The sequence below is a fragment of the Podarcis cretensis genome, assembly GCF_951804945.1.
Source record: "Podarcis cretensis genome assembly, chromosome: 1".
Classification (NCBI taxonomy): Eukaryota; Metazoa; Chordata; class Lepidosauria; order Squamata; family Lacertidae; genus Podarcis; species Podarcis cretensis.
The window spans coordinates 2,540,344-2,560,496 of record NC_137170.1 but is presented as its reverse complement, the minus strand read 5'-3'; the positions used below and the strand labels follow the sequence as shown (position 1 = coordinate 2,560,496).

General features: G+C 44.1%; 1 protein-coding gene and 1 long non-coding RNA gene across 3 annotated transcripts in view; one reads left to right on the top strand and one right to left on the bottom strand.

Moving 5' to 3' along the window:
- Window positions 1-11,996, bottom strand: part of LOC307208989 — a 139,274-nt gene extending 127,278 nt beyond the window's left edge. The window contains exon 1 of the long non-coding RNA XR_013835283.1: window positions 11,926-11,996. This is a non-coding gene — a long non-coding RNA (uncharacterized lncRNA). The remainder of the gene's footprint in view (window positions 1-11,925) is intronic.
- Window positions 1-20,153, top strand: part of MDGA2 (MAM domain containing glycosylphosphatidylinositol anchor 2) — a 422,386-nt gene that overhangs the window by 192,100 nt on the left and 210,133 nt on the right. The window lies entirely within an intron of this gene.

The following is a 20,153-nucleotide window of genomic DNA, read 5'->3' as shown; positions in this document are numbered from 1 at the left end:
GGGGTGGGTTCTCGGGAATGGTGGAAGGAGAAAGAATTTGCCCATGTCAAGACCACCTGCTGGAAACTCTTACTCATGTGGTTCTTAAATGTAAACTATATGCTGATCTCCACCAGCAGTTGTGTGGCAAGTCCCCCCCCCCAGTGGAAATAAAGACACATGACACAATTATTAAGGTTAATGCGCTAAATAAGGCCACAACTTTATTGGTTACAGGTGATGAGCGGTATTGGCTTAGGCATTGGTCCTAACTGACTATATCCGACTCCAGCCCATCTGCTTGAAGTCCGGGAAGGGTTAACCACCAGTAAGGGGGGGGGGGTCCTGCTGATGCACATCAACTAGGAACTCCCCCGGGGTCACCGCTTGGGGGCGTGCCCTAGGCCCTCACCTCCTCTTCTTTTTTGAGTGCCATGCCTCTGGGTTTTTTTTAAATAATATTTATTCAAACTTTTCAAAATTACAGAAAAAAAAGGAAAAATACATAATACAACACAAAAAGCAAGAAAAGAAAAAACAACAGGAAAATACAGGAAAAAAGAAAAATACAATAATTAAAAAAGAAAAAAAAACAAATTGAATCCCTTACATAATCAATTTCCCTTTACTTATTTTCTTGACCTCCTCACACCTCCCATTTCTGTATTCAAGTTCAGATTTTTATTTCAGCAAGTCCTTTCACCTTCTTTTTTTTAACTTAATAATTTATTTTAATATGTTACTTATATATCAATATCAATACTTATTCTTAAAACATTTCCCTAAGGTCGACCAGAATTCCCTTCCACGAATTTCCCAACTCTCATACAAACAAAAAAAAGACAAAAACAAAGCAAATTATAATTATGTACCCTTTAAGTTCCCAATTTCTATTCCACCCATACCCCATTCCCGGTTTCAGTCCCCAACATGTCCATCAGTCTCAAAAGGCAATCAGCCTGGAGATCTTACATCCGAGGCTCTTAATTCTCTCTCACGTCCTCTCTGCCGGTCTCTTTGATAGTCCTTAATATCAAAGTCTCGGGGAAGCTCCAACCCAACAGGCTCCACATTTCTTGCTCCAACTTCCACTTGGATCAAATTTGTAATCCTAAGGTCTTCAGATCTCCACATAAAGAGCTCTCTCCATCTTTCACTTTCCAATTCAGGCCAAACTTTCAACATCAACTTTTCCCTTGTTACCATCATGAGAGGCCTTAAATTACAGCTCTCCTTTAACATCTGCGAGGTTGCGGCTCCCCCTTCCTTTTCTTCAGGGACAACATAAGTCTCCTTCTCCAAATTCTCAAAGCTCTCAAGTTTCTTTGTTTGTCCAGTTAAATAAACTTCCTGTGTTGGATCCTTACCCTTATCCAATTCAATGATGGTGTTTACTGTTGTATCCAAAGTTGTAACACTTGTAGCCAAAACATCAATCTGACCTTGCAACTTTCCCAAGAGAACAAATGCTCTGTTCAGTTCAGCCTGGATTTTTCCTCCTCCAGCCATTCTTGTAATATTCCAAAACTCCCTCTAGGGGAATTTTAGTTCCTTTATGTTCCTTTCAACACAATCCAAAAGTCCAGTTAAATTGTAACAACCCTTCTTTTTTTTTCTTTTCTTCCAAAAGCAAATTGTAACAAATGTAACCGGCAGAAGCAACAGAAACAAAGTCCTCTTTTTACGTCTTGACAGCTAGCTTGACAGCTGTCAAGATATTCTATACTTCATCACCAGGCTCTCGCGGGCCACTCCCGGGTCCGGGGGGGGGGGGGTGGCACTTCAGCTACCAGATTTAATTCTTTTTCTGCAGGTTCCCCTGCTTCTGAATAAAATTTCTTATGGTGCCAAACCGTGGAATTAAAGTCTTTTACAAAAAAAAGAAAGAAAGAAAAAACTCTCCTCGACCTTAGTCGACAGGTCCTTTGCTTTAAATTATTTACAGAGAAGGAAGGCGGACTTCTTGTTTAGACCTTCCCCGATCGTGCCGAATTTATTAAAAGTCCGAATGTTCACAAGAAGAGGTCAGCGCTCTCCGTTAATGGCTGTGCGGCTTCACTCCGCGGAAGAAGCAGTCGACTCTCAGCACCGCGCTGCTCACCCCGTCCCGTTCCGGAGCCTTTAAAAACACTCCTTCGCAACTTGGGGGGGGCGCAAATGGTGCCCGCCGAGTCCCCACGTTCACAGGCTTCACCCGCCTGTGATTTTTAAAGGGTCCCTGCTTTGCCATAGCGGTAGGACCCGATCCCGTGGAGCTGGTCCCTCTGAGATTCAGAGGGAGTCTGTCATTAATCGCTGGCGCTAACCCGGAAGTTGCCATGCCTCTGTTTTGAGTGTTATGCCGTGGTCTGTCTGTTTTTCCTATTTATGTTGCATTTTTGTTTTTGGAGCTCTTTTTTGTTTGGTTTTTGTGACTGTGTAGAACCCAGTTCAGCTACTGATTGATTGATTGATTGATTGTGTGACTGCAGTACATTGTTTATTGCTTTCATTTTGTTGTTGTTGTTTATTCGTTTAGTTGTGTCCGACTCTTCGTGACCCCCTGGACCAGAGCACGCCAGGCACTCCTGTCTTCCACTGCCTCCCGCAGTTTGGTCAAACTCATGCTGGTAGCTTCAAGAACACTGTCCCACCATCTCGTCCTCTGTCGTCCCCTTCTCCTTGTGCCCTCCATCTTTCCCAACATCAGGGTCTTTTCCAGGGAGTCTTCTCTTCTCATGAGGTGGCCAAAGTCTTCTAGCCTCAGCTTCAGGATCTGTCCTTCCCGTGAGCACTCAGGGCTGATTTCCTTCAGAATGGAGAGGTTTGATCTTCTTGCAGTCCATGGGACTCTCAAGAGTCTCCTCCAGCACCAGAATTCGGCACCTACTTGATATCAATAGGCAGGAGGTGCTAAGTGTAATTGTTTAATTAGCACTGGAATGGAAAAATGCCTGTGTGTGTTGCTGAAAGGTTTAACATTGGAAATTAAAAAAAATATATATTTATTACTTTTAAACACTACAAAAAAGGAAAGAAAAAAGAAAAAAGAAAAAAGAAAAAAAGACAATACAATACAATATAAAAACTACACAACACTAACACAATAAGCTAAACAAAACAAAACAAAAACAATTTAACACATATCATACATTTTCAATGTCATATCTTTCATTTACTTGTTTCAACAACCTCCTCACACCTCCCTTTTTGTATTCCACTTCTGCTAATTGTTTCAGCAATTCCTTTCCGTCTTTCTCTGTTTTCTGTCCTATATTTATCTTAACATATTCTAACCTTATTTTTCCCTAATACTCTAATAATCTATCTATACTTAATTCCTTATAACATTTCTACTAAAGCCATATAACTTCATTCCAACATTTTTCCAACATTCGTCAATTTTACAATATTTCTATAAATAGTCTTTAAACTTTTTCCAATCTTCTTCCACCGTCTCTTCTCCCTGGTCTCGGATTCTGCCAGTCATTTCCGCCAATTCCATATAGTTCAGCAACCTGGTAATCTTCTGTCCGATGCTCTTAACTCTTTTCCAAGTCCCTTCTGCAAGTCTTCTTTGTATTTATACATGCACTTTACTTTGTCTTATACTGATCTTATTTTTATTTTCCTTCCTTTGAGGCTGAAGAGTAGATCTTGGGGAAACTCCCACCTAGAGATGATTTTGTTCCTTCTCAACAGGGCAACCAAATCTCCGTAGTTAAACCCAAAATCCAAAAGATATTTCGGGACGTCTTTCAAAATTTCCACTATTAACTGTTGTTCTTCTAGGTTCTTCTGTTAGTTCCAACAGTCTCTTATTTTTTTCTTCTCTTTTCCCCCTCCTCTTCCAAGTCTGAAGGCCCTCACAATTTTAATCTCTTCTTGACCCAAGTCCAGGTCCCAAAAATCAGCAAATTCCTGTGTAATGAAACCCATCAAAATCTCCTTCTCCAGTTCAAGTAGGGCTCAAAATCTGATTTTCTTTAAATTCAGTTGTAGAAGGCATCAACTTACGGTCATCAAATTGCATCTGTAAGGCTGGGACTCTCTCTCTCTCCAACTGTGTTACTTTAGGTTCAACGGCAACAACTTTCTCCCTAGCCTTCTCCGCAGTTTGCCATGTCAAAGTAGATTCCTGTATCAATTTCTGAATAGTTTCTGTATTGATGTTCACTTTTTGTCCCAAATTATCAATTTTGGTAGTTACCACATCCACCTTCTTGTTAAGCTGTTCCAGTGAGTTACTTATCTTACTTAATGCAACCGCTAAGGCCTCTTCTATCGACATTCTTAACCGATTCAAGGTCAGTCCCAGAGTCTCACAGCTTTTTATCTTGCAGCTGGAAATTCCCCCAGATCAGCTCTTGTAACAGTTTCAAAAGCTTCCTCTAGAGGGAAACAGTTTCTATTTGTATTAGTCCTTTTAGACACAGTTCAAACAATAAAGTTAGTTTCAATTTTCAGTTACTTTTACTCCTTTTTAAACGCAGACGGAGACATTGGAAACAATGTATTTCTCTTATTTAACTAACTGTCAGTGAACGTTCTAGTCATGGTCAATGAACATTCCAAAAGATGTCAGTCTTACTAGCAGCCCGTTTCCAGGGTCTGAGCGGTGGTATTTTAACTTCCTTCACTCTCTCCTGCAAGCATATACAATCCAAAACTTCCCCCCTCTTCTCCTGCTTCCAAGGGGGATTTAATATTTTTTACTGGTGGAAATTTAGTCCTTCACAGTAGGCTTTCCAAGACTTTAGCTTGCAGCCTCTTTGCTTCAGTCTATTTACAAAAGGGGAAGGCGGACTTCCTGTCTTGAACCTCCCTGTTTCGGTGCCAAATTATGACGTTTAAAAATCCAATTCTTCACTCTACTCACGGGTAGTTGCTTTAAGATCAAATTGTCCACAGGAAAAAGTCAGCGCTCTCCGGCAACAGCTATGTGGCTTCGCTCCATGGAAAAAGCAATCAATTCGAAGCACCGCGCCGCTCACCCCACGTCGCTCCGGATCCCCGAAACTGGGTTTCCCCATGAGTAGGGGAGGCGCAAAAGGTGCCAGCTGAATCCCACGTTCACAGGCTTCACCCGCCTGTGATTTTTAGTGGGTCTCCGCCTTCGCCGTGGCGGCCAGACCCGGATTTCCATGAAGCAAATTCCTCCCGATCAGAGGAATTCCGCCATTACCGGAGGCGCCAACCCGGAAGTCAAACATTGGAAAATTCAACTGAAGTATACTAAATGGTCTCTGAGCTCTTTGACTGGTTGTTAATTAATTATTGTTGTTTTCTGCTAGCTAACACATGAGTGTTTAACCTTAGATCAGGTGACAAAGGTATTTGGTTGCAAATCTCCATTTTGAAAGGAAAGCCTTTAGTTTTTGTTCCCAGGCTCTGTGGAAGGAAGAATGTGTAAATGGATCTCCAAGAATAAAAGTTGCAGGCAAAATGAAAGCTGGAAGGAGAGAGACCTTTTGAATTTTCTTTTATTTCTAAGGAGTCTGGAACTATTTGGATGGATCATCTACTGCCTTTTTCTGTTTTGAAGAAAGTTCTGCAAGTAAAGCTTTAACAATGTAAAGGCCTTGACAATGTTTTCTTTCCAAAGGGAGTCAGTTCTTATGCATCCAGTCACTTCAAGCTGCACAATATGAATATCTGCAGCAGAAAGTTCCAATGTTCAGGTGAAGGCCACACTAAGTGGTCAAGTTCTTACAGATGTGGAACAGGGATTATGTGGCAGCTGGTTGAGTGGGCATTTGTAGGGCAAAGCCATCTTGTAGGTTGTCTTGTAGTTCCCTTGAAGTTGCTTGTAGTTGATTTCAATATTGTGTTTTAATGTTGTGACCCGCACTGGGAGATTTGGTGAGAAGGGCAGGTAATAAATAAGTAGGTAAGCAAATAAGCAAATATTCACTAGTCACGTTAATAAAAAATATATCTGGAAGATGTCCTGGGAGGTCCTGATCCATTAAGGAGAAATAATCTATCTTCTGTATTTTGAAAGCAAGAAGGGGGAAGGTTGTTTCCCCTGCCTGCATTGACAAAAATACAAAATAAATAAAGCAGCCATTCAAAGGAATTATTTAATCATAGAATTAGTATTGATTATTTCATATGAAAAGTGCTAAATGTAAAGCGATAAAAACCTCTTCACATCCCAGAGGAAATTATGGGGATTAATGGCAGCCTTTGATCACTCGGTGGGTGAGTCCCCAAAAGAGATGCCTTTACAGCATCCCGTCTTCCTTGCCTTTGCGATAATGACACATTTACTCGGATCTGTTATGATGGCGATTTCCAGAATGGTCTTCTCATAAGACGGCTCCAGCAATTTTACTTTTAACAGCATACCTTCTTTTCTGCATAATGCAGCCATTAACTTGCTCGGGGGCTTTTTAAGCCTCTCATTTTGAATGCAAGTATTTCGCTACCCCTTTATTTGTGCCAAAGAACTGCTGAGGGTTCAACTTCCAAAAAAGCAATTCCAAACAGACACACACATCCACAAAACCTTTGCCCCCCACTCCTTTTAAAAGGAAAATGAAACAAAATCCACAGGCATTTCTATAATCCGGAATCATAGAATTGTAGAGCTGGAACTCCTTTCTTGTACCAACCCTCCAGAACAGGGGAAAACAAGCTTTCTCCATCTTCCATGCGACAGCCCTTCAGATATTTGAAGATGGCTATCATATCTCCTCTCAGCCTCCTCTTTTCCAGGCTAAACAGGCCCAACTCCCTCAACCCTTCCTCATCAGGCTTGGTTTCCAGACCCTTGATCATCTTAGCTGCCCTCCTCTGCACATATTCCAGTTTCTCAACATCCTTCTTAAATTGTGGTGCCCATAACTGGACACAGGAATCCGGGTAAGGTGGCCAGGACAAGGCAGAATAGAATGGTACTCTGTCCCCTTTTTAACTTCCAATATAGGGGGAATCATACAATTGCCTCATGCATAATAATAAAAGTAATAAATAATTTATTTATACCCCGCCCATCTGGCTGGGCTTCCCCAGCCACTCTGGGAGGCTTCCAAGCAAATATTAAAATACAGTAATGCATCAAACATTAAAAGCTTCCATAAACAGGGCTGCCTTCAGATGTCTTCTAAAAGTTTGGTAGTTGTTGTTGTCTTTGACATCTGGTGGGAGGGCATTCCACAGGGCGGGGGCCACCACCGAGAAGGCCCTCTGCCTGGTTCCCTGTAACTCGGCTTCTTGCAGTGAGGGAACTGCCAGAAAGCCCTTGGAGCTCGACCTCAGTGTCCGGGCAGAACGATGGGGGTGGAGACGCTCCTTCAGATATAATAATAATAATAATAATAATAATAATAATAATATATTATTTATTATTTATACCCCGCCCATCTGGCTGGGCTTCCCCAGCCACTCTGGACCAAGGCCATTTAGGGCTTTAAAGGTCAGCACCAACACTTTGAATTGTGCACAGAATGTAGGTAGCCAATGTAGGTCTTTCAAGACCGGTGTTATGTGGTCTCGGCGGCCCCTCCCAGTCACCAGTCTAGCTGCCGCATTCTGGATTAGTTGTAGTTTATGGGTCACATAGAGCGCATTGCAGTAGTCCAAGAGAGAGATAACTAGAGCATGCACCACTCTGGCGAGACAGTCTGCTGGCAGGTAGGGTCTCAGCCTGCGTACCAGATGGAGCTGGTAAGCTGCCCTGGACACAGAATTGACCTGTGCCTCCATGGACAGCTGTGAGCCCAGAATGACTCCCAAGCTGCGCACCTGGTCCTTCAGGGGCACAGTGACCCCATTCAGGACCAGGGAGTCCTCCACACCCTCACTCCTCCCAAAACTGTACTTCTGTCTTGTCAGGAATCAGCCTCAATCTCTTAGCCGCCATCCATCCTCCAACTGCCTCCAGACCCTCACACAGGACTTTCACTGCCTTCACTGGTTCTGTCTAGTCCAAACCCCTACAGTGCAAGAATTGCAGCTAAGAAGAGTCATAGTGGTTGAGCAGGAAGTTTGAAAGGATCAGCGTGAGGAGATTTCACCCCTCCCATATCCAAGAATCTCCTGACGAGTCTGCTGATTCTCCAGAGAGGAGGAGCAGTGTTCTGCTTTCTACTTATTCAGCTCCACCACCAAGTCAGTCAGTCAGTGAGTCAGTCAGTCAGTTAGTCAGTCAGTGTGTCGGGGAGAGAGAGAGACTGAGTGTTAGAGTTCGTGTGTAGAGATAAGGTTGCTGCTAAGAGCAGCTGCAGACACTCAGTGCAGCATTCATTTATGCTTAGACCTATTTAGCTCTGTATATAGTTTTGTATTATAGTTGTAGTTACAGAATAAAAGGAGATATTCTACAGAGCTGCTCTCCGAGTTGTCTATACACTGCCAGACTCTGCTATACTCTGCTGTGCGACGACTGTATTGTGGAAGTGAATCCGGTGCTCACAACTCTAAGCTGTGAGTCCACAGCACTTTGACCTGGTGGTCTCTGGAAGTGCTGCCCAGCTCGCCTAGCCCGGTCGGGGTTGAAGTGCATGAGTCCAGTTGGTGACACTGGCTCAAGGGCGATGCTGACACAGCATAGGTTGTTAGAACATAGCCATCATGGTTGGCAGCCACTCATAGCCCTCTCATAGAATCATAGAACTGTAGAGTTGAAAGGGAACCTAAGGGTTATCTACTCCAACCCCCTGCAAAGCAGGAATCCTGTCCACGGCCATCCCTGGGAGGACTTGAACTACCAACCTTTTGATTAACAGCCAGACCCATTGTTCCACCTGATAACTCTCCTCCAATAAGTTGTCTAATCCTCCTTTAAATACATTGGCGTTGAACTCCATGAAAGGAAGAGAGCAGGAAGCAAACAAATCAATGCTTTTGATATTTGGTGCTATCAGTAATAAATGAATTTGTGGTTCTCCTCCTGTGAGTCTTGTTCTTTCCGATTTGCTACTTAACTGCTGGGAAAGGAGGTTGGACAAAGCTGTGCGAATCAAAGGGGAACATCTGCAGAGGCTAAAGGAGCCACACCAAGTTATCCATCACTGTGAGAGATGCAGCCTGCAGGGAGATGTCAGACATACTTTGGCACATGGTCGCATCCCAACATCTGACCTGAGCTCAGAAGTCCAGCCTGTTGAGTCTCTGCACCTTGTCTGGATCATTAGGCGGCGGCGTCTAATGAAGGAGAGCCTGTAGTCTCTCTCCCAAGAGGGCTGGCGCGTCAATGGTTTGCACCATACTGTCAAGCAGATGATCTGGAGCAGATGATCTAATTAAATTAAGCTGCTTAGCCACAGATACTTCAGCCATCAGAGAAAGTTAATCATGTCTGGACGTACTGGGCTTTAGCACTACAACTCGCAATCGTCCAACCAAACTGAATGTCGGAAGATTCGGGACAGACTCCCAGAAAGTCCTCCTTCACGCGGCACATAGTTAAACTGTGGAACTCCCTCCCACTTGAGGCAGTGGTGGCCACTGGGTGGCTTTAAAATAGGATTGGGCAGATTCATGGAGGAGAGAGTTCTCAGTGGCGATGAGGCAGGGTGGCCCTACTCTGCCTCCAAAGTTGGAGGCAACAATGCTTATGAATCTCAGTTGCTGGAAGACAAAGGAGGGGAGAGGGCTCTTGTCATAGAGTCATAGAATTGTAGGGCTGGAAAGGATCCCAAGGGTCATCTAGCCCAACCCCCCTGCTGTGCAGGAATAACAGCTTGTGCTGGGCCTGGGGGTAACCCGTGAAACACAGTCCAGGACTGGTCCAGAATCTGAAGGTTCCCTGGGAGTCAGTCCGACAGGGCCAAGGCAGGAAACCAGGCAAGGACAGATACAGAATCTCAGGCAGGATCTGGCATACAGCAACGTTGCTCCCGCAACCTGGGGCGGGGTCCGACAGCCTTTTATCTTTGTCTGGGTAGTGGCCGGTCCTGATCCCCCGGGTGACTCACCTCCCTGTCTCGCCCGAAGGCAAGCACTCCTCCTGCGAGTACTCAGGTCTCTCCTTCTCTCAGACCTTCATCTCTGCAGCTAGGGAGACGTCGGTGGGTGACTAGACCCAGAGGCCGCCTCAACCTCCCCTGACCCAACCAGTAGTGGAGCAGCTGTAAGTGATGGCCCAACTGGAGGCAACGAAGACATCCCCGCATGTGGAGCCAGGGCAGGCTCAGGCCCCTGACTCGGCCCAGCTGGTGCTTGTTGCAGGGGAACCTGTGCAGACTGGAACTCTTCAGGATCAGGCCCCAGACTAGGTTCAGGTGCTGCCTGAGGCAAAGGATCCAGTGCGGACTGAGACTCCTCTGGTTCCGAGTCTGAGCCCGAGTCCCAGGCCATCACACAGCTGAAGCATCCTTGAAAGATGGCCGGCCAAACCTCTGCTTAAAAACCTCTAATGAAGGTTCCTGCTTGCTGTTTTCCCATAATAGGCCTGATCCAGCGGGCTCCTCTTCTGTTCTTAAAAAGGTTTGCAAAGTCTTTTTAGGAAGACAGGATGTTGATTGACTCATTCCTGGATTCACATTGCCTAGAACAAGGGGCAGATCAGGAGGTCTGAAGGAGCTCAAATATCCACCCCCTGTGTGCGAATGGACACCGAAAGCTCATCAGGTGGCAGGATCCAATTCAGCTTCAGCTGCCTTCTTCTGGGCAGCTGAAGCTTCATTCACCTCAGGGCAGCAGAGGGTTATTGCTGCACACAATTGCTTTGAAGGCCTTTCAGGTAGCCAAACACTTCCTCGGTGTGTTAAACTATAAGGAGAGCTGAGCCCTAAGGCATAGCAGAAGGAAACGTCTCAATATTAAGTGCCAAACCTTTGGATGATGAGGCCTGGAGGACGTGGAACTAGACAGGAAAGAGAGATGTTGCATTTCTTGCAGGGAAGAAGGTCAGAGGGAATCTTGTCCTGCAGACCCTCAGAGGAGGAAGTCCCTGGGTTGTGTTTCTATATATCCATGAAGAAAAGGTTCCTTGCTTTCCCCCTCGCTGATCCATGGGAGAGTTGGAAGGAGGGTCTCAGGAGAGAGGGTCCGGGTTGGGTATTTATTATGGCCCTGGCCAGCATCCACTTCTCACAAGGGCCAACCAAATGCCAGTGTGAAGCTCACAAGCACAACATCACAAGAGGCCTCTCTTGTGGTTTCCAGCAACTGGTCGTCAGGAGCTTTGCTGCCTCTGACTGTGGAGGGAGAGCAGAGCCATGTTGGCCAGAAGCCACCAATAGTCCTCTCCTCCACAAATTTGCCTAATCCTCTTTCAAAGCCAAGCAGGTTGGCGGTCATCCCTGCCAACTGTTGGAGTCACCTTATTTTTTGCTCCATAAGACGCACCTGACCATAAGTTGCACCTAGTTTTGTAGCGGAGGAAAACAAGAAAAAAAATATATTCTGAATGAAACAGTGGATGTATGATTTTTTGTGGTTCATGCCGTGGTTCAACGACAGACATGTGATTTGATGGTGAATTTGGGGTGACCCAATTCAAAAATCCTGAGGATTCATATGGATCCGTGCTTTGTAACCACGTTTTTGTGCCATTGCAGCCCCACGCAGCAGTGGGTGCGTGATCTTTTTGGTGCAGGCTGTAGCCATGGACATGCTATGTAATCTGATGGTGAATTTGGGGTGACCCAATGCAAAAATCCTGAGGGTCCATGGGCTTTTACTTCCCCCCTCCCAGGCAGCCTCCTTTATCGCTAGTGTCCCTTATCTCCCTCCCAATCCCTTACTGATCAGCTGCTTCCTTTTAACACTCCCTTCCCTCTTGTTTGCCTTAGTGTCTTTTTTTTAGTTGGAGCAGTTTTTTTGCTCCTCCTTTTCTTCTAATTTCTCTCCTCATTGCTTTAGTCTTCCTGTCTTTGCTGTCTTTGCTGTCTTCACCTTCCCCCTCCCAGGCAGCCTCCTTTATTGCTAGTGTCCCTTATCTCACTCCCGACTGCTTGCAGATCAGCGGCTTTGTTTCAACACGCCCTTCCCTCTTTATATAAAAAAAGAAAGCACAATCTGCTTTTTGCCCCTGGTCAATTCGGCTCCAGGGACCACGCATTTGCTCCATAAGACGCACAGACATTCCTTACTTTTTAGGAGGAAAAAAGTGTGTCTTATGGACTGAAAAATACAGTAGTTCTCCCACTGCTTGAATTCCTGCATCTTCCAACCTTCACCTTCATTGCATGTCCACAAATTCTAGTGTTATGGGAGAGGGAGTGAAACTTTTCCCCTCTCCCCCTTCTCCATGCAAACTTCTGTCATGCCGGCTTTTACTTTAAACTATCATTATTATCGACTGTGGGACTTGCTCTCGGGTGATTATCTTGCAAACTATTTGATATTCCCATTTTTTGTTCTAAGCTGTAGATGACCAAGGCTGCTTTTCTCTGCATCTCACAGCTATTAGCATATGAAATAAGGTACGAAGGCAGGTTTCCATCCAGCCCTTGCATATTCATTACCCTGCTGCCTTCTTTCAAATGAAGAGCTGCGTCCTATACATTTTTCCAGACTCTGTGGGTGGCCAGTAAGTTCCTTCCTGCCGCACAATAAAAATTTAAATCCACCTCCTGCAAGTATTTACAAATGGGTCTACAGTAAAACCTGTAATTTGCCACACGGGCAAGTGTGCCGGGGCCTCCTCCCTTCCTAGATGTTCTTCTCTGTTATGAAGCCGGCTGCGGGTGTCAGCCTATCAGCATTAGCAAACAACCCTCTCCTTCCCAAGCAAAATATGCTAAATGGGAGTCTTTGGTGCCTCGCAAGCTAAGCAGCCTGCTGTTTCAGGCTGCGGAAGTGGAGCGCAGACGTGGCAATTTGCAAAAGTTCAATAGGAGACAGTGATATTTCATCATTCTCCTCCTTTACAAGGCTCACGGCAGAAGCTACATCTTCGCAATTAATGGGGAATAGAGCCTGGCAAACTGTAGGAATGAATCAGAAGTAGCTGCAGGGATTCGTCGTGGAGTTCAGACTTCTGTGTTCTGCAAAGGGAGACCATGTGTGTTGCACAAGAGGAGCTTTTTCTGGTGGGACCCCAGCAATCATCTGGAGCTCTTCAGTGGCTCGTGTGGACCAGGACATGGGACCATCCAAAGGCTCAGTGGTAGAGCGGCTACTTTTCATGCAGAGGTCACAGGTTCAGTCCATGGCATCTCTGGGAAAGGGAAGGGATGTCTCTGCAAAACTCTGGAGAGCCACTGCAGGTCATGATAGAGTGGACAACACTGGGCTCGATGAAACAGTGGTTTGATTCCAGGCAACTCCTGATCTTCCCATTGTCAGTGGCGTACCGTGGGTTGCCAGTGCCCGGGGCAGGCAAGCCACAGATGCTGCCTGTGCTCCTCCCCACTGGAGCCAAGTGAGGCCACGCTGCACTGCCTGCCTACCTATACAGTGGGGAGCCTGGCTGGCCAACACGGCCCTTGGGGGCAAATCCCCCTGATGCCCACAGAGAGGAGCACTGGGCTCTTCTGTGCTGGGGTTGCCCCTTGTCTGTCTCCATCTGCACCCACTCACTGTGGACCTAGGCTGCTCTGCCAAGTGGGGATTCCCACAGAAGCTGGCACCTGCGTGGGGGCACCTGGTTGCACCCCCTAAGAATTTTGCACCCGTTCCCCCGTTACACCATTGCCCATCATGACTGGTTCTCTTCCTCTCTTCTTTTTATATACATTTTAAGTTAGCTCCAACATCCAGTTGGAATGCATTTCCCATTTCTTCCATTTGGACATTATATTTTATTTTTTTAAAAAAAATATATATAAATCAAATGCCATATGATTCGCTCCATCCATCTTTGCTTGCTAATCTCAAAAGGCACAATGATGATTCCAAATTCTGGCTCCCGTGAATTAATGCAATGAAGGATGCATTTTCTAATGTGAAAGCAGGAAGGGGAAGGGAGAAAACAATCAATTTGACCTCCGATCATGCATTTATCCAGTGGCACATTCCTTGTACAAATGATTTAAAGTTCCTCATTGCCAGGAGTTTAATAATAGAAAAATGCTGACAGTCTGAGATGGGGGGGGGGGGATATATCTGTGCTAAGGCTGGCTGTCTCGCGTGTACGTCAAGTTTTCTTGATAGAACACATCTGTTCGGTTTTAGATGGACTGACAGATGGTGCTTGTCTTGTCGAGTGTGGCACGGATGGGGGCAGCTGCCACTCCAAGCTCTGAGAGATCTGACAGCTCTGGAAAGTCATTGGCAGTGCCTCCCATTGCATTTGGAATGGAATTTTGGAGCAGACATTGACCACAAACCCTGCAGCAAAATGCACCACTTTCTAAGTCAAGAGCGTGCTGCCCGTTTCCAAGATGGCGGTGCTATTGTTGCACGTAGACATGATCTTCTTGGGCTCGTTGGTTTTTCAAGATGGGTGGGATTTGTGAAAGGGCAGACTGCCTACTCTTATGAGTAGGTGACAGGGCAGCCATCTTCAAACATCTTCTTAATATCTAAAAAAGTAATCCAGACAGATTTGGATTGAATCTTGAAGGAAATTGTAAAATAACATTTTTCCTGGTAATTAACTGAAAAGAATCATAAAAATGAAGTGCCTATAGAGTGGTATAAGGTATAAAAAGCACAATGAGGTGAATCGGAAGTTAAAGGGTATGTAATGTCAAATGAGGTGTTGTTAGTGTCTATGTTGTTTTTCGTTTTGTTTACGTTCTATGTAAATGGTTTTGTATTATTTTATTTTTTTTAAATACAGTAAATAAAAATAAACAATTGCTGATGGGTCTTGTAACACCCGTGATCAGAGATCTACTATTGTTGCTACTGTGTTGAGTTCAAGGCATGACTATTAGTATACCAAGCCCTTAAGAACTTGGGACCAGTTTACCTGCAAGATCTCCTTACCCGACATGTGCCCTCTCAGCTGCTTCAGTCAGCAGAACTGGCACTTTTACAGCTGCCACGTAATACTTTCATTGCATTTGTAAGAACGTAAATGGAGACATCACCTTACCAACAAAGGTCCATATAGTTAAAGCCATGGTTTTCCCAGTAGTGATGTATGGAAGTGAGAGCAGGACCATAAAGAAGGCTGATCGCCGAAGAATGGATGCTTTTGAATTCTGGTGCTGGAGGAGACTCTTGAGAGTCCCATGGACTGCAAGAAGATCCAACCTCTCCATTCTGAAGGAAATCAGCCCTGAGTGCTCACTGGAAGGACAGATCGTGAAGCTGAGGCTCCAATACTTTGGCCACCTCATGAGAAGAGAAGACTCCCTGGAAAAGACCCTGATGTTGGGAAAGATGGAGGGCACAAGGAGAAGGGGACGACAGAGGACGAGATGGTGGGACAGTGTTCTCAAAGCTACCAGCATGAGTTTGAACAAACGGCGGGAGGCAGTGGAAGACAGGAGTGCCTGGCGTGCTCTGGTCCAGGGGGTCACGAAGAGTCGGACACGACTAAACGACTAAACAACAACAACAATATTTTGTGTGGCAGCACTGGAACTTTGTAACTCCCTGCCTCATGTTATTATTCTTTTTGGTGGACAAACCTACCCAGATGCTTAGAAAGTTTCTATGTGTTTTAGTTTCTTTTAGTCTATTCTATCACATTTTTATTACTTGTAAGTTTTGAATTATGGCTCTAAATTTTTCAGTGATAATTTTATTTTGTCTTTTTTTGTAACCTGCTTTGAAGTTTCCCCTCCACAATTCATAAGCATATAATTTCATGAAATAAATAAGAAACCTCACGCCTGCCCCTGCCTGCCATCTCCTTCTGTTCTTTTCCTTCCCTTGTCTAGCTGAGATATTAAAAATAGGCAGGATATTGGCTGAAGTGTACAGATTCTACTTGGATGCTGTGAAAATGGCTTTCATCTCAGTTGAAAAATAAATGGGTGGGTTTTTGGTTTTTTTACAGTTTCCGAAACCTGTTCCCTAAGATTATTGTGTGTGCTTAAATATGTGATGATTTGCAGACAGTGTTCTTCAACATCTCTAGAAAACAGACAATTAGATGCAGATGAGAGGTTTAGCAGAAATGTTTGAACATCTATGGCTAGCAACAAATGCTAGTTTGAATATCATTATTGCTGTGCTTCTTATTTATTGCTTTTTATGATGGGGTTTGACAATTGAATTATATAGGTACAATGTTAATTGCATTGTGACTTGTTTACCATCTTGACATCCTGAGGATATACCGTATTTTTTGCTCCATAAGATGCACCTAGTTTTTAGAGGAGGAGAACAAGAAAAAAATTATTCTGAATGAAACAGTGGATGTATGATTTTTGTGGTTCATGCTGTGGCCACAGACATGATATGTGATTTGACGGTGAGTTTGGGGTAGCCAAATGCAAAAATCCTGAGGATCCATGTTGATCCGTGCTTTGTAACCATGTTTTTGCGCCATTGCAGCCCCACAAAACAGTGGATGCGTGATTTTTTTGGTGCAGGCTGTACCCATGGACACGCTATGTGATCTGATGGTGAATTTGGGGTGACCCAATGCAAAAATCCTGAGGATCCATGGGCTTTTACCTCCCCCCTCCCAGGCAGCATCTTTTATCACTAGCGTCCTTTATCTCCCTCCTGATCGCTTGCCGATCAGCTGCTCAGCGGCTTTGTTTCAATACGCCCTTCCCTCTAACCCTCCCCCCAAAAAGCACAATCTGCTTTTCGCCCTGGGCAATTCGACTGCTGGGACCACGCATTCGCTCCATAAGACGCACAGACATTTCCCCTCTTTAGGAGGAAAAAAGTGTGTCTTATGGAGCGAAAAATACGGTAGGTGGAATATAAGGGCTGGACTCAACTTAGTCCACAATGGCTATAGTTTGCCTCCAGGGTTGGAGGCAGCAATGCTTCTGAAAATCGGGCTTTAGCAGAAATATTACAAAGGATTAAGTAAAAATAGATTGTTAATGGATGAAAGGAGGAAAGGTAAAGTTACATTTCAGCAAAGGATTTGCTGAAATAGCTAACCGAACTAGAATACAAAAAAGGGAGGTGCGAGGAGGTCAAGGAAACAAGCAAGTTATGGGAAGGTTCGTTGTGTTTTTTAATTGTTTCTATTTTTCTGTTTTTTATATATTTTTTTATATTCTCTTCTTTCTTTATTGTGATGTGTTGTCAAGTTTTTGTTTAACTTGGAGTTATCTCTTTCTCTTTTTGTAACATTTAAAACTTTAATAAATATTATTTTTTTAAAAAAGCAATGCTTCTGAAAATCGGTTGCTAGAAAACCACAGGAGAGGAGAGCAGCTCTTGCGCTCTAATCCTGCTTGCAGGTTTCCCAGGGGCATCTGGTTGGCCACTGCGAGAACAGGATGCTGGACTAGATCCGGCAGGCATATCCTCCAACATTTCCCCTGCCCATCTCACTGGGTTGCCCAAGACACTCTGGGAAGCTTCCAACACATTTAAAAAAACATTCCCTCTTCAGGATTGCCTTCAGACAGCTTAGGAGTCAGATAATTGCAAACCTTCCAACATTTTTCCAATGAAAATTGCCGTTGTTGAGTTGTTTAGTCGTGTCCGCCTCTTCGTGACCCCCTGGACCAGAGCACGCCAGGGACTCCTGTCCTCCACTGCCCCCCGCAGTTTGGTCAAACTCATGCTGGTAGCTTCCAGAACACTGTCCAACCATCTCGTCCTCTGTCCTCCCTTTTCCTTGTGCCCTCCATCTTTCCCAACATCAGGGTCTTTTCCAGGGAGTCTTCTCTTCTCATGAGTCTTGGAGCCTCAGCTTCAGGATCTGTCCTCCCAGTGAGCACTCAGGGCTGATTTCCTTCAGAATGGAGAGGTTTGATCTTCTTGCAGTCCGTGGGACTCTCAAGAGTCTCCTCCAGCACCATAATTCAAAAGCATCAATACTTCGACGATCAGCCTTCTTTATGGTGAAAACAGGGACGTCGTATTTTCTTTTTTAAAAATAAATGTTTATTAGAGTTTCCAATTTAATACAAAAAACAAAAGTACACAATTACACAATTAAAAAACAAAAACAAAACACATATAATTTCCAATACTTATTTCTATTACCTTGTTTCTCGGACCTCCTCTCACCTCCCCCTTTTGTATTCCAGTTCAAATCTTAATTCAGCAAATCCTTATTGTAACTTATTATATCTTATTTTAACTTATTACTCCACTTTTACATTACAGCTGGAAACCACTTGATTTCTGTCCAACAACATTCTAACATTCGTTAATTTTACAATATTTCTGCAAATAATATTTGAATTTCCTCCAGTCCTCTTCCGCCGACTCTTTTCCCTGGTCTCAAATTCTGCCAGTCATTTCTGCCAGTCCCATATAGTCAATCATCTTCATCTGCCATTCTTCCAGAGTGGGTAGATCTTGTGTCTTCCAATATTTTGAAATCAATATTCTTGCTGCTCTTGTTGCATACATAAAGAAGGTTCTGTCCTTCTTTGGCACCAATTGGCCGACCATGCCCAGGAGAAAGGCCTCTGGTTTCTTCAAGAAAGTGTACTTAAGTACCTTTTTCAATTCATTAAATATCATTTCCCAGAAGGCCTTAATCCTTGGGCACGTCCACCAAAGGTGAAAGAATGTACCTTCAGCCTCTTTACACTTCCAACATTTATTATCAGGCGAATGATAGATTTTTGCAAGCTTGACTGGAGTTATGTACCACCTATAAATCATTTTCATAATATTCTCTCTTAAGGCATTGCATGCCGTGAATTTCAAACCAGTGGTCCATAACTGTTCCCAGTCAGCAAACATAATGTTGTGTCCAACGTCTTGTGCCCATTTAATCATAACAGACTTCACAGTTTCATCCTGAGTGTTCCATTTCAACAGCAAGTTATACATCTTAGACAAATTCTTAGTTTTAGGTTCTAACAATTCTGTTTCTAATTTCGATTTTTCCACCTGGAATCCGATTTTGTTATCCATTTTATAAACCTCCATTATCTGGTAATAATGAAGCCAGTCTCGTACTTTACTCTTTAGTTTCTCAAAACTCTGCAGTTTCCATTTGTCTCCCTCTTGTTCCAAAATCTCACAGTATTTTGGCCAATTGGACTCCATGTTAAGTCTTTTGAAAGCCTTAGCTTCCAGGGACGTCATATTTTCAATGAAAATAGGGACATCCTAAGGAAAAGCAGGACATTCCAGGGTCAAGTCAGAAACCGGGATGGCTTCTAGAAATCCAGGACCATCCCTGGAAAATAGGGACACTTGGAGGGTCTGCCGGCAGGTTCTTCATATGGTTGCATGCCACCCCAATCTCTGAGCAGTGCGAGATTCCAGGAGTTCGAGGTGCTCAGTCAGAGTTTGTGTTTCCTTTTGGGAATAAGTCACAGTGAGATTGTGGGGTTTTCACAATATATGTGGTTTATTTACACATATATAGAACTTGGAGGGGTCACAACTAGGGCTGGGCGATGCCTGGTTTTCAGCATTGTGATACATCACCAGCTAAACATCGTGATAGATAAATATATCACAATGTCTGAAATAAGGAGGGACCTAATGGGGTAATGTCCTGGCAACTGTTACTACTTAGGGGTCTAAAACTGATATGAGTTTCCTTACCTTTCGCATATTTTTACAACTGTTATTTAATATTCCCGGGCACTAGGGGTGGCAGGAATCACAAGAGAAGTGATTTACGGCTTCACAGTTTCCCCCGCATCACACTTTTTTACACAGCATGTGCACAAATCATGATGTATCGCCTTGTTGAATATTACGAAACCATTATCATGGGATTGGACAATGTATCGAGACATTGTCCAGTCCTTGTGACATCAACACCCCCCCCAAAGGTCCTCCTTCTCCCATAGCCACAGGCTATGCAGCAGTAAGCTAGAAACAGATTTAAACATATAGCAACAAGTCTACATGTCTAGGTAGGTTTGTCTGAGCAAAAACATTTGCAGCAGGTGACGAAAACAGTACAGTGAAGTTGTCGGCCTGATATCAATAGGCATGGAGTTCCGAAGTCTAGGTCCTGCCATACTAAGAGATCAATCTCTTACAAATGTAAATGGGTGTTTTGTGACACTTGTGACACTTGTGACAGTGCCAGTTCCTCAGATCAAAGCAGTCAAGTGGAATAATAATAATAATAATAATAATAATAATAATAATAATAATAATTTCTTATCTATACCCTGCCCATCTGGCTGGGTTTTCCCAGCCACTCTGGGCATCTTCCAACAAAATATTAAAATACAGTAATGCATCAAACATTAAAAGCTTCCCTAAACAGGGTTGCCTTATAC